The following is a 12446-nucleotide window of genomic DNA, read 5'->3' as shown; positions in this document are numbered from 1 at the left end:
CTGTTAATCAAAAAGCCTGGAAGCAACCTAATGACTATTGAGACAAAAATGGAGAAACAAATTATAATTTACAACAGGATAGTACATGGCAGTAAAAATGAATGAACTATAGCAATATACAGTAATTTAAATGAATGGTGGTAATGTATAGTGAGTAAAATGGCAAATTCCAGGAGATAATGGATAGAATGGCATCCTTATAATGTTTAAAAACAAGACTAAACAATATATTACTTTAAAATATATATGTAATAAACTCTGCTATTGCTTAGTTGCTTCAGTTGTGTCTAACTCTGGGCAATCCTGTGAACTGTAGCCCACCAGGCTCCTCTGCTCATGATTCTCCAGGCAAGAATACTGGAGTGGGTTGCCATGCCTTCCTCCAGGGGATCTTCCTGACCCAGGGATCAAACTTGGGTCTCCTGCATTGCAGACAGATTCTTCACTTTCTGAGCCACCAGGGAAGCCCGTGATAAACTCTATCCCTATACAAATATATACATTTATATACCATTTCTAAGTAATAAGTAAATAGATAAATAAAAATAGAACATGTATTGCCCAAGGGCAGTATTTATTGTGATTAATCCAAATCCATGCATCTGAGGTCCAAAGCAAAAAAAAAAAAACAAAAACAAAAACACACGACAACAAAAACAACAATACTTTCAAAGAGAATGATCTCATAGGGCCATTGTTGTGCAAGAAATAAAACTTCCAGGTGCTGTTTGTACTAAGCCAAAACCACAGAGTGTGACTTGGAAATGGGGAACTGTTATTTAAAAGTCTTTAAATTTTTGTTTTGTTTGATAACATATGTCCTCTGTAGCCTTTTTCCACTCTGTGATTTCCTGCCAAGACATTGCTATTTGTATTTGAGACCATGGGGTAAGGCTAGGAGATAGCCTTTGTAGGACTCTGTTTGAAAGAAAGAAAATTCAAGCACATTTCCATTCCCTCCAGTCCTGCTGCAGCCCAGAGCAGAAAAAAAGGCAACAGATTCTGAGGGCTCATCCTTCAAATACATGGAAAAAAGTCAAGCTACTCCTTTCTTCTGCCACTGACTCTGCTTTCATCACTGCTGTTTGTTTCCTTACTCGGGTGTGCAGTGGAGGATGAGTCCCAGAGCAAGGACAAGCCTAGAGAAGATGCGCCGTTCAGCCTGCCAGCCACCTGAGAGCCGCATCATGTCTGGGTTTCTCTTCTCCACACATGCCTGGTCTTCGTTGACTTTCAAGTTGAATGACTGCTGCTGAATAATAACAAGGGGCAAAGTTGCATATATCATAAAGGGCAAGGGTGAGCTTAGAGGAAAGGGGTAGACCGCAGAGCCTGTTTTCCCTCTTTTCCTTTTATCTCCCCTGATGACAATAAAGACATACTTGTGAGATAATCTTAGAGTCCTAAGCGGCTTCCAGTGTTTTGACCTGGAATTTTCCAACTTGCAAATCTTCCTTCTTCAAGGTCTGATGTGGAGAAATCTGAATGAATTTCCTCTGTCTCTCTGCGAGATTGAGAGAAAATTACCACCTAAAGGGCACCAGGGAAAATGAAGCCAAGTGCTTCTCAAACATTCCTGCCCAAGTCCCTTTAGCTGCAAAGTGCAGAGGACTTGTGCACCCAGGGCCCTGGGAGCGTAGTCCAAATCAGCCTGCCACCCATGGCTTTTGGAAGCAAAAGCCTTTGCTGACCTTTCACTCAGTAATATGTCTGTGCTTGTTTTAATGCAAAAAGTTTTTTTTTGCCCATTTTGTCAAGGAAATACAAAGCTTCTAGAAGATGTTTATCCTATGACTTCTGGAATCAGTGGAACACTTTACTATGTATCCCCTGGGGTATTCATACCTCAGTTTGAAAAGTATAGAGTTGGGTAGCATCAGAAAGTAGCAGTGCTTTCTTTATTCTTATGTCAGGTTGTTTTAATCACAAAGTTAATTCTTAAAATGAAATTGATTAATTCAATTTAAATTGATAAATTCCTCAATCATTATTCTGCTAAACTTAATATCAAACCACAAATGTGTAACCAGTAGTAAGGTGATAATTATTACTTTGTTTTATGGATGAGATATAAAAGAGACAAAATGCTGCTCTAATAGGCAGACAGTTCTTAGCATATGACACATTTTTGTCAAAGTCACCTTATATTAATTTTTCTTGAACTAATGTGTGTGTGTGTGCTCAGACACATCTGGCTCTTTGAGACCTCATGGACTGTGGCCCACCAGGCTCCTCAGTCCATGGAATTTCCCAGGCAAGAAATACTGGAGCAGGTTGCCATTTCCTCCTCCAGGGGGTCTTTCTCACTCAGGGATCGAACCCACATCTCCTACACTGCAGATGGATTCTTTACCACTGTGTCACCTGGGAAGCCTGGAGTGTAAATAAGTAAAAACACATAAATGCATTAACTAGTAGAGCAATTACTATAGTGGTGTGTGACTAGGATGTATATTACTGAATTAATCATCTAAGAGCCTCACTAAAATTAATGGCCTGCCTTCCATTTCTCCACATTTCTTCTCATTTTTTCACTTTGTCATTGAAATTGTCTAAGAAGGAGTTATACTACTTTCTGTTTGTATGGAGCATCCAAATTTGTATAATCAGCTATCACCTCTCTCCTGAGTAGCATATTTTGCTTAAATATCTTTATGATGTTTAAGAGGTATCTTGAACTTAACATGACAAAGCAGAACTCTGTTTTCTGTTTCAGTATATGGCACCACAATCTACCCAATTACTAAAGTCCCAAACCAGGTACTATTTGATTTTCTCCCCCTCACCTACTTCATATCTAAATCAACAATTCTCTTAACTTTCTCCATCAAACATGGACAGAATCTGTCCACATCTCTCCATCTCCATTATTACTACCCTGCCTATTTTTTCCTTTCCTGGGTTAAACCCTGGCTTGTACTTTCAGCTCCTCCTCCCTTTCCATTCCCCCAGAAGCCAGGGTAAACTTTTTTAAAGTTCTTATTTTTACACAATTAAAGGCTACTTTCTATTTACAGTTATTACAAAATTATTGGCTGTATTCCCCATGTTGTATAACACTTCCTTGAGCTTATCTTACCATGTAATAGTTTATATCTCCTGCTGTCTCATTCCTGTATTGTCCCTCCCCCCTCCCCACTTGGTAACTGCTAGTTAGGTCTCTATGAGTCTGCTGTTTTTGGTTATATTCACTAGCTTGTTGTATTTTTTATATTCTATATGTGTGATGTCATACAGTATTTATCTTTCTCTGACTTACTTCACTTAGTACCCTCCAAGTCTATCCATGCTGCTCTACATGGCAAAATTTCATTCTCTTTCATGACTGAGTAGTATTCCATTATATATATATATATATACACATACATATATACATATACATACATACCACATCTTCTTTATCCATTCATCTGTTGATGGACACTTCCATTGTTTCCATGTCTTAGCAATTGTAAATAATGCTGCTATGAACATTAGGGTGCAGTATCTTTTCGAATTAGTGTTGTTGTTTTTTTCAGATGTATGCCCAGGAGGGGAATTGCTGGTTCATATGGTCTTTCTATGGAGAAGGAAATGGCAACACACTCCAGTGTTCTTGTCTGGATAATCCCATGGACAGAGGAGTCTGGTAGGCTACAGTCCATGGGGTTGCAAGAGTCGGACCTGACTTAGCGACTAAACCACCATGACCATAGTCATTCTATGTTTAATTTTTTGAAGGACCTCCATACTATTTTCCACAGTGGTTACACTAATTTATATTCCTGCTAGCAGTTGCAATGGCCCCGTTCTCTCCGCCTCCTCCCCAGCATTTGTTATTTGTAGACTTTTTGATGATAGCCACTCTGACAGGTACGAGGTGATGTCTCCTTGTGGTTTTGTTTTGCATTTCCCTGATGATTAGCGATGTCGAGCATCTTTTCATGTAAAAGTATAAATCAGATCATGTCGCACACTTGCTCAGAGCCCTCCACTCATGTCCATTATGCTTCTGTGTAATACCAACCTTTCTTCTCTGGCCGCAAGGCTGTGCAGGGCAGTTTCCTTGCCTCCCTCTCTCATCCTCTTCCTGCTCCTCCCCTCATCTTCATTGTACTTCATCCGTAATAGCTTTATGTCTATTTCTGGAAGTCTGGCTTTCACCCTCAGGACTGTACCTACTGCTTGCTTGGCCTAGACTGGGAGCTTCTGGATCCTTCTGTGCCTAGGTCTTCTCTGTCACTCAGGTCTCAGCTCAGATGTCACCTCCTCAGACACCTTTCATGACCAATCTAAAGCAGCCCCACCCTTTAAGTCACACTTCAGGCACAGTCTTAGTTAGACTCTCTTCTTGGTATTTGTCATCTCTAAAATAATTTTGTGTTCATTTATTTGTAGACCCAAACATGATCTTCATCAATGCAGGGACTTTCTCTTTGCTATTCACTACTGTGTCACCTGGCTCAGTAAATACCTGGCATTTGTGAATGCCTGGGCAACACTTCATCGACTTCATTTGGTCCTCAGAGCACGCCTCTGGGGTAGTTAGTGTGAGTGAAACACGTTGCCTGCAAGTGAGGAAACACGCGACGTTGCGGCCATCGAAGCCACTAGCGCCGCCTGAGGAGGAGCTGAGGGGTTCAGGGTGGAGGCACACAGGCTGCCCACTGCCGAGCCCTGTCATGGCAGCCGCCCCAGATGGTGTGCCTGGGCGGGCCTCGGGATGGGGAAGAAATACGGGCCCTAGTAGCTAAAGTGAAAGTGAAATTTGCTCATGCGTCCGACTCTTTGCGGCCCCATGGACTATACGGCCCATGGAATTCTCCAGGCCAGAATACTGGAGTGGGGACCTTCCCAACCCAGGGATGGAACCCAGGTCTCCCGCACTGCAGGCGGCTTCTTTATTAGATGAGCCGCTAGGGAACCCCAAGCATACTGGGGTGGGTGGCCTATCCCTTCTCCATGGATCCTCCCGACCCGGGAATCAGACTGGGGTCTCCTGCCTTATAGGCAGATTCTTTACCAGCTGAGCTACCAGGGAAGCACTCCTAGGTGGCTAAGGTGCATATCAGAAGAATGCTTTCGGTGAGCCCAGAGCCTTTCATCTTCTTGTACATACAAAAGTGCTAAATTCATTAACTTGAGCTGTCTAGTTTTCTTTAACTAGCAGTAGTCTTTTGAAGTTCAACCTCCTGGTCTTTACTGCAAAAACTCTTATCTGTCCTCTTTTCCTTCTTTACCTTTTTAGAGCAATCCCTCAGAACTATCTGAGAGACTGTATTCTGGGCTTAAGTCCTCAGTATTATCTGCCAAATAAAACATAATTCTCAAGTTTTTAGGTTGTGCATTTTTTTTCAGTCACCAGTAGACACTGCTATAGCTTCCTGCTAGAGATTGATGTCTTAATTACTGGTGTGTCTTGAGGACCTTCTAACAGGTCCACAGTACATGTTGAAAGAATGCATGAATCTTATTTTACAGGAAGGGAAGCCTCACAGTTCATAGAAGCCACTTGAGTTTGTCCAGCATTATTAATTATGTAAATAGCACAGTTGGATCTCAAGCATGTGTCTTTGGTCACTTGGCTCCTAGTTATTTGCTATTTCTGTCTTAACTTGTTGCTTCCTAAATGGAAGTGTCTCTTGTAAAACTCTAGAAGAAAAATTTGGATGGAATAATTTCTAAGGTGATGTTCTACTGTATCCCACAGTAACTGATTAAAGGGTATATTTAGTTAGATGCTCAGATATGAAATTGATTTACTTAAAGCATATAATCAACATACTTTTCATTGAGTGCCTTGATTTCCTTATTTTTCACATGGTTTTCATATGAGCTTTATTCATGTCCTAGTGGAAAATGTTGGAAAAGTTTGGAAATGTCATTTTGAAACATTTACTGTTGTGTTTGCCTAGTATTCTCTATTTTGCTCTCTCTGCTTAGCCAAAACCCACTTATCCTTTACTCAGTACATAGCAAGCTTTTTGAGTACAAGACCTTTTCTTGGTAGTAATATGTAATAGAGATTATCCAGTCACTCTTTGGCTCAACATCTTTTGATTTCAAATTCAAGCTCTATTTTTTACTGAAAATGGAGTAAAAAAATCTTAATGTCTGAAAAAAATCTTTATGTCTCATTTTTCTCATCTGTTAAGTAGATATAATAATAGTACATATTCCCCAGCATTGGTAGGAGAACTTAACATTGTAGTTGCATGATAAAGCCTGAGTCCATTATGTAGTACATATTGAATATTTTAAAACATTTAGTTATTATTTTCCATTTTTGTATTTCTAGTACATCAGCATAGACACTAGCATTTAGGAGAGATCTAAAACCTTAGTTAAATTAATTCAGGGGCTGTGTTATCCTCTGGATCTCTGACTAATGGGTTTATCACTTTCATCAATCTCCTTAAAGTAGAATCAAGAATTGTATCCATTGTTGTCCCTAATATTTGTCATACATTGCCTAACCAAACCAAATTTCTGCCCTAGAGCTATTTGACAGAATTTCCAAAAATATGGATTCTTTCAACTAAAATTATTGTTAACATGAAAAAGTATATTGTTGGGAGAGCCTCTGCTTTTGGCTTGGAGTTTGAATCGCCAGTTCTCATTTATGTTGGTTGTGATGACACTCCTCCCCAAAGCTGGTCATTTTTTTCTCAAGCTAAATTACTCACTATTTGTCTCTTTCCTGTGTACCTACCTCTTAATCCTAGCATGCTCTGTTACCTTGTTGCCCCTGTTGATGGAAACATCATTTTTCAATATTGCCTTGAAGCGGAGACGTTCAAATGTACACGTGGATTTTCAGAGTCAGAAAGATCTGTGCCATCTGCTGCCTTCTTTTGAGTTTGTGGCTGCTGAAGGGGAGGCTCAGCATGCTTTCTGCTGGCCAATTATAAGGGAGGTGACTGGTGGGTCTTTGGAAAAGGGATGGCATTATCATTTCATGGGCATGTGTTCACACAGACAGGGAATCTCCATTTCCCAAGCCATCAGTTTCAGTACTGGTGTGTATAAAGCAGAGATACTGAGATGGCACCAATCTTGTCAGAAGAAAGTGTGCTTTCCTATCTAAGATGTTCATCCAAAAAAGGTATAGAAAACGAATGAATCAACAGTGAGGACTCTGTAGTAAAAACCCCTGTTTTTAACCTCCTTTGTTTATCAGTCAGTGTCTAATTGCTTTAAGGTGGAGAGGTCTTTTCCTTTGTAGTCACAGGCTATGTGGGACAATAGCTCCTCTTTTCAGGAGGATGATAGAAGGAGCGTTGTATCATATGAGAGGAGTGATATTGGGTAATCAAGTTTTAAAAACACGGACAGTGGCATCAGGTGAACTAGTTTTCCCAGAAGAATGAAAAAGAGGTCTACTGACAACAACATAACCCTAAACCCCCTGGACCCAGAAAAATCAGGACATATGATTACCCAGATAAAGGTCACCTCCATCCTTCTGTGGTTTCATAGGTTCAGGAATGTTCTCTCAGCTGCTCACCAAGCCCAACAATTGGGCTTAGACTGTCAGATGAGCTTCTGATGTAGTTTTCAGTCTCTTCCCACTCCAGCTTGGTCCCAATGCTCCACTTCAACCAAACTGCATCATCTGCCTTCCTACTTGCTATGCTTTTTCTGTTGGAAAGACACTTGATCTCCACTTCTTGGCTGCACACAGCTTGATCCTTCTGTATGTTACACGGTTTCAGACCGCAGTGATTTTCAAGCTAAATTGGGTGTAATTCTCAGTTTTAGATGCTTAGTAAATGCTTGGTTTGCATTCATTTCAGGTTTGGCAAATAGACCGTAAACTCATCATTGGCTGTCACAGGGACTGGCAAGGGCCTGCGGTTCTCTGGCTGTTTTCTATCTTCAGTGAGAGCAGCTATTTGCTTCCTCTTCTGGTGGGGCTCCCCGTCAGGCAGCTGATGAACGTCCATTGCTGTCACCCTGCCCCCAAGCTCATGAGCGCCAGGAGGAAGGGAGCCTGGCCCTGGGCCTGGGCTGCAGTTGGATTAGGGGGCCAAGGATAGGTGTCTATCATCTCCTGGGCCTTACTCAGTGCTTCAGGGAAAATAATTCTGCTTTCACCTGTTTTAATTATTTTGTTTGGAAAGATTTTCCCTATTAAATTTTCTTGAAGACCACAGTTCTAACGCATATCTCAGCAACTAACTTCCTCTGGGTTCATCTCTCAGACTCCCATGTCTGTGTCTATGGTTGGAAGGTTCTGGAATGGCTTCCAGTATGACTGCCTGCTGGTATTCGCCTCTCCCACCCGCTGCCAACCCTGTGCATGCATGTCCCTCAGTCATGTCCAAGGCTTTGCCAACCCCACGAACTGTAGCCTGCCAGACTCTCTTCTGTCCATGGAACTTTCCAGTCAAGGATACTGGAGTGGGTTGCCATTTCCTCCTCCAGGGGATCTTCCTGACCCAGGGATCAAACCCATGTCTCTTGCATGTCCTGCATTGGCAGGTGGATTCTTTACAACTGAGCCACCTGGTAAGCCCATTCACCTCTTAGGTATTTTGTTTCTTATGTGTGATGTATGTCTTTTGTATTCCCCTCCTCCTTGAGCATGGACTGGACCTAGTTACTTGTATCTAATATATAGAACAGTACAGCAAAGGTGATAGGATGTCCCTTCTGAGATTAGGTTACAAAAGGCCGTTACTTTCATCTTGCTAGCATTTTCTTTTCTTCTCATTTGCTCTCCTGATGCAGTCAGCTTCTATGTTGTGAGCTACCCTATGTGAAGGCCAACAACTCGTGAGGAGCTGAAGTCCCCAGTTCAAAAGGCCCCCAGGGACTGAATCCTGCCAGCAAGAACATGGGTGAGTGGAAGTGGACTCTTTTTTCCCCCATTGAAGCCCTGAGATGCCTGACTGTACTTGTGTGAGAGCCCACTGAGGCTGTGCCCAGATGCCTAATCTGTAGAAACTATCAGATTAAAATGGTGTTGCTTTAAGCCACGAAGCTTTGGAGAAATTTGTTACATAGCAATAGATGACTAGTAGTGTTGATATCAGTGAGGCAGCAGTGAATGCTGGTGTGAAATGAGATCTTAATTCCCTGCCCAGGAATTGAACCTCGGTAGCCTGGATGGGAACCAGGAATCCTAGCCATCAGACCAGCAAGAGCTAGAGGCTAGAAGTTATTTTTCCCTGGATCTTTGCTGCCAGGGAAAAATCATTTATTGCAGAGGTAGAAACTGTAAATGAAGGTACAGAGTTTCCTATTAGAGGCATAGCACAGCAACAAGCGGGAAGCTCACAGAGAAACAGTTTGTTTAGCTAAGACAGAAGTCAGGCAGAGATGCACACCCAGAAAGAAGGGGTGTGGGTTTCCCCAAAAGTGAGGAGGAGAGCAGTAAAGAGGAGGTTATGTCATTCATATAGGTCAGTTAGTCTGGATCTTTGTTCTTCCTTCAGGCCAATAATCTGCTTTCTTTTTCCACACCAGACCTATCCTGGGACCCTCCTCTGGGTGCACAGACACCCTTTAGCCAAGATGGATCCTGAGGTGAAGGCTTCTGGGAGAAGTAAGACTCATTATGGCCTGGCATTTTCCCTTGACTTTTGACCCACAAAGAGCCTTTCTTCACATGTGTAGTACCTCCCTTGTCCCCAAAGAGGGGGGAGTGGAGATGCCTTAATCCTTCACGCAAACAGGGTTGGTCCCTCTTTGTCCTTGCCATGGCTATGACCTTGACTATGGCCATGGCTATGACCTTGACTACGGCCATGACTATTGCCTTAAGGGTGTTTACAAGAGGCAAACTCTGGATATTTATCCTGTTTCTGTGCGACTTCCATTGTGTAGAGCAAACAAGAGGCTGACTATAAATGCCTTAACTGGAGTCCACCTGTCTCTTATCTCAGAAAATACTACCAGCTCCAAGTATCCAGTCTGAAGTCCACTTCTTCTGCCCATATGAAATGCGACCAGGAGGCCGGTTGTAAATGTCTAGCCTGGAGCCCATCTATCTCCTACATCACTGTCCCATTCACAAGGTCATTTCAGCCATGGCCTTGCTTCCTTATCTTTTACCCTGGTGTGGTGGACCAGTCACCAACATTGCACAGCTTAGTTAAGAGGACACTACTAAAACTGTCTTCTCAATCCTACATCTAAGTTTGTTTCTTCCTCTCTTTCCTTCTTTCTCTCTGCATTACTTATATGCAGAACTCTGCTAGCATCATCAAACCCTCAAGTATTTAAGCTAATTAAAAATGACTGAATGGGCAGTAAAACTAACGAAAAAAAAAAACCCAACTTTACCCTTTTTCTTCCTGCGGTGTGCTGTCTGTATCTCAGTAAGATGACAAACTATGAGTTTTAATTTCCTTAGTAAAATGCTAGTGATGCTGTCTACGTTTTGGAGCTTCTGAATCTTCTAACAGCAGCACCACGCTCTTGCATGGAAGGATATCAATGTGGATTTGACTGTCACATGTTGCTTGACAAAAGCCCTACTGAGAAAATCCATATTCCAATCTTAGAGACAGTTGAACCATTTATTTTACCAGATTCTCTAGGCTTTATTGGTTTCAAAGCACACCAGGAGTTAGCCACCTACTGGAATTTATTACTCTGATTCTCTGTAGACATGCCTTGACAAAACTACAAGTTAAAATTATTCCCTAAATTTTGAAGTAAGGAATGATCATGAATAGAACTGTATATATAAGCTTTTCAAAAATCATTATCAATTATATCATCTGTTTTTGTTGTTCATTGTGATTTCATTATGATTAATTCTTTTCAGCTCAACAATCACATGAACCATAGCTTTGCTAACTCAGTGACTTAGCTGAGTGCCGAATAATTGATGATTTTGAAATGTAGTGTTCGAGAAAACTCTCGAAAGTCCCTTGGGCTGCGAGGAGATCCAACCAGTTAATCCTAAAGGAAATCATTCCTGAATATTCATTGGAGGGACTGATGCTGAAGCTGAAACTCTGATACTTTGGCCACCTGATGTGAAGAACTGACTCATTGGAAAAGATCCTTGTTGCTGGAAAAGATTGAAGGCAGGAGGAGAAGGGGATGACTGAGGATGAGATGGTTGGATGGCATCACTAACTTGATGGACATGAGTCTGAGCAAGCTCTGGGAGTTGGTGATGAACAGGGAAGCCCAGCGTGCTGCAGTCCACAGGGTCACAAAGAGTAGGGCATGACTGAGCAACTGAACTGAACTTTCAGCTCAAAGTGAGGAAATTGGTATATTCCCTTGGAGAACTGGATACCTGTCTGTTTAATAAGTAATAAGAAACATGCAACATTGCTTTGCCTATGAAGAAACACAGCTCTTTTATGATTTGTTTCCTTAGCCTAACTTTCCTGCTATATTCTTTTTTGTTCCTTATTTTATTGCTTGGCATTTAAAAAAATTTTCTTTTAATATTTTTGTGGTTTTGTTGTTTTGGTGCCTTCATATTTTAATCTGTGACATTTTAGTAGGTAGGTGGTGAAATTTTCATTCTTTTTTTAAAAATATTATTTCACTGAAGTATTGTTTTTTGTTGTTCAGCTGCTAAATCGTGTCTGACTCTTTGTGACCCCATGGACTGCAGCATGCCTGGCTTCTTTGTCCTTTACTATCTCCTGAAGTTTGCTCAAACTCATTTCCATTGAGTCAGTGATGCCATCTAACCATCTCATCCTCTGTCATCCCTTTTCCTCTTGCCCTCATCTTTCCCAGCATCAGGGTCTTTTCCAATGAGTTGGCTCTTCACATCGGGTGCCCAGACTATTGAAGTTTCAGCTTCAGCATCTATCCTTCCAATGGATATTCAAGGTTGATTTCCTTTAGGACTGACTGGTTTGATTTCCTCACTATCCAAGGGAATCTCAAATTTCTCCATAGTTGATTTATAAAGCTGTATTAATTTCTACTGAACAGCAAAGTGATTTAGTTTTACACACACACACACACACACACATGCAGGGCTTCCTTGGTGGCTCAGACAGAGAAGAATCTGCCTGTGATGCAGGAAACCTGGGTTCAATTCCTGGGTCAAGAAGAAACCCTGGAAAAGGGAATGGTTACCCACTCCAGTATTCTTGCCTGGAGAATTCCATGGACAGAGAAGCCTGGAGGGCTACAGTCCATCAGGTTGCAAAGAGACAGACAAGATGAAGTGACTAGCACTTTCACTTTCACTGTGCCACTGGATAGACTCTGTGTGTGTGTCTGTGTGTGTGTGCATGCACGTGTGTGTGTATATATATATACACACATTCTTTTTCATATTCTGTTCCATTGTGGTTTATCACAGGATATTGAATAGAGTTCCCTGTGGCACACAGTAGAATGTTATTGTTTATCCATTCCATATGTACCAGTTTGCATCTAAGAATCCCAAACTCTCAAGCCAGCCTTCTCCCATCCACCTCCTTCTTGGCAAGCATAAGTCTGTTCTCTGTTTCTGCTTTGTAGGTAGGTTCATGAAA

At 41.7% G+C, this 12446-nt stretch overlaps 1 long non-coding RNA gene across 1 annotated transcript in view; it reads left to right on the top strand.

The window, feature by feature from the left end:
- LOC139037010 (uncharacterized) overlaps positions 1–9534 on the top strand; it is a 41663-nt gene extending 32129 nt beyond the window's left edge. The window contains exons 3-4 of the long non-coding RNA XR_011489789.1: positions 8713–8822; positions 9451–9534. This is a non-coding gene — a long non-coding RNA (uncharacterized lncRNA). The remainder of the gene's footprint in view (positions 1–8712; positions 8823–9450) is intronic.
- The last annotated feature ends 2912 nt before the right edge of the window (positions 9535–12446 follow it).

The sequence above is a fragment of the Odocoileus virginianus genome, chromosome 10 (genome assembly GCF_023699985.2).
Source record: "Odocoileus virginianus isolate 20LAN1187 ecotype Illinois chromosome 10, Ovbor_1.2, whole genome shotgun sequence".
Classification (NCBI taxonomy): Eukaryota; Metazoa; Chordata; class Mammalia; order Artiodactyla; family Cervidae; genus Odocoileus; species Odocoileus virginianus.
The sequence above is the reverse complement of the archived record's forward strand: the minus strand, read 5'-3'. Positions and strand labels throughout refer to the sequence as shown.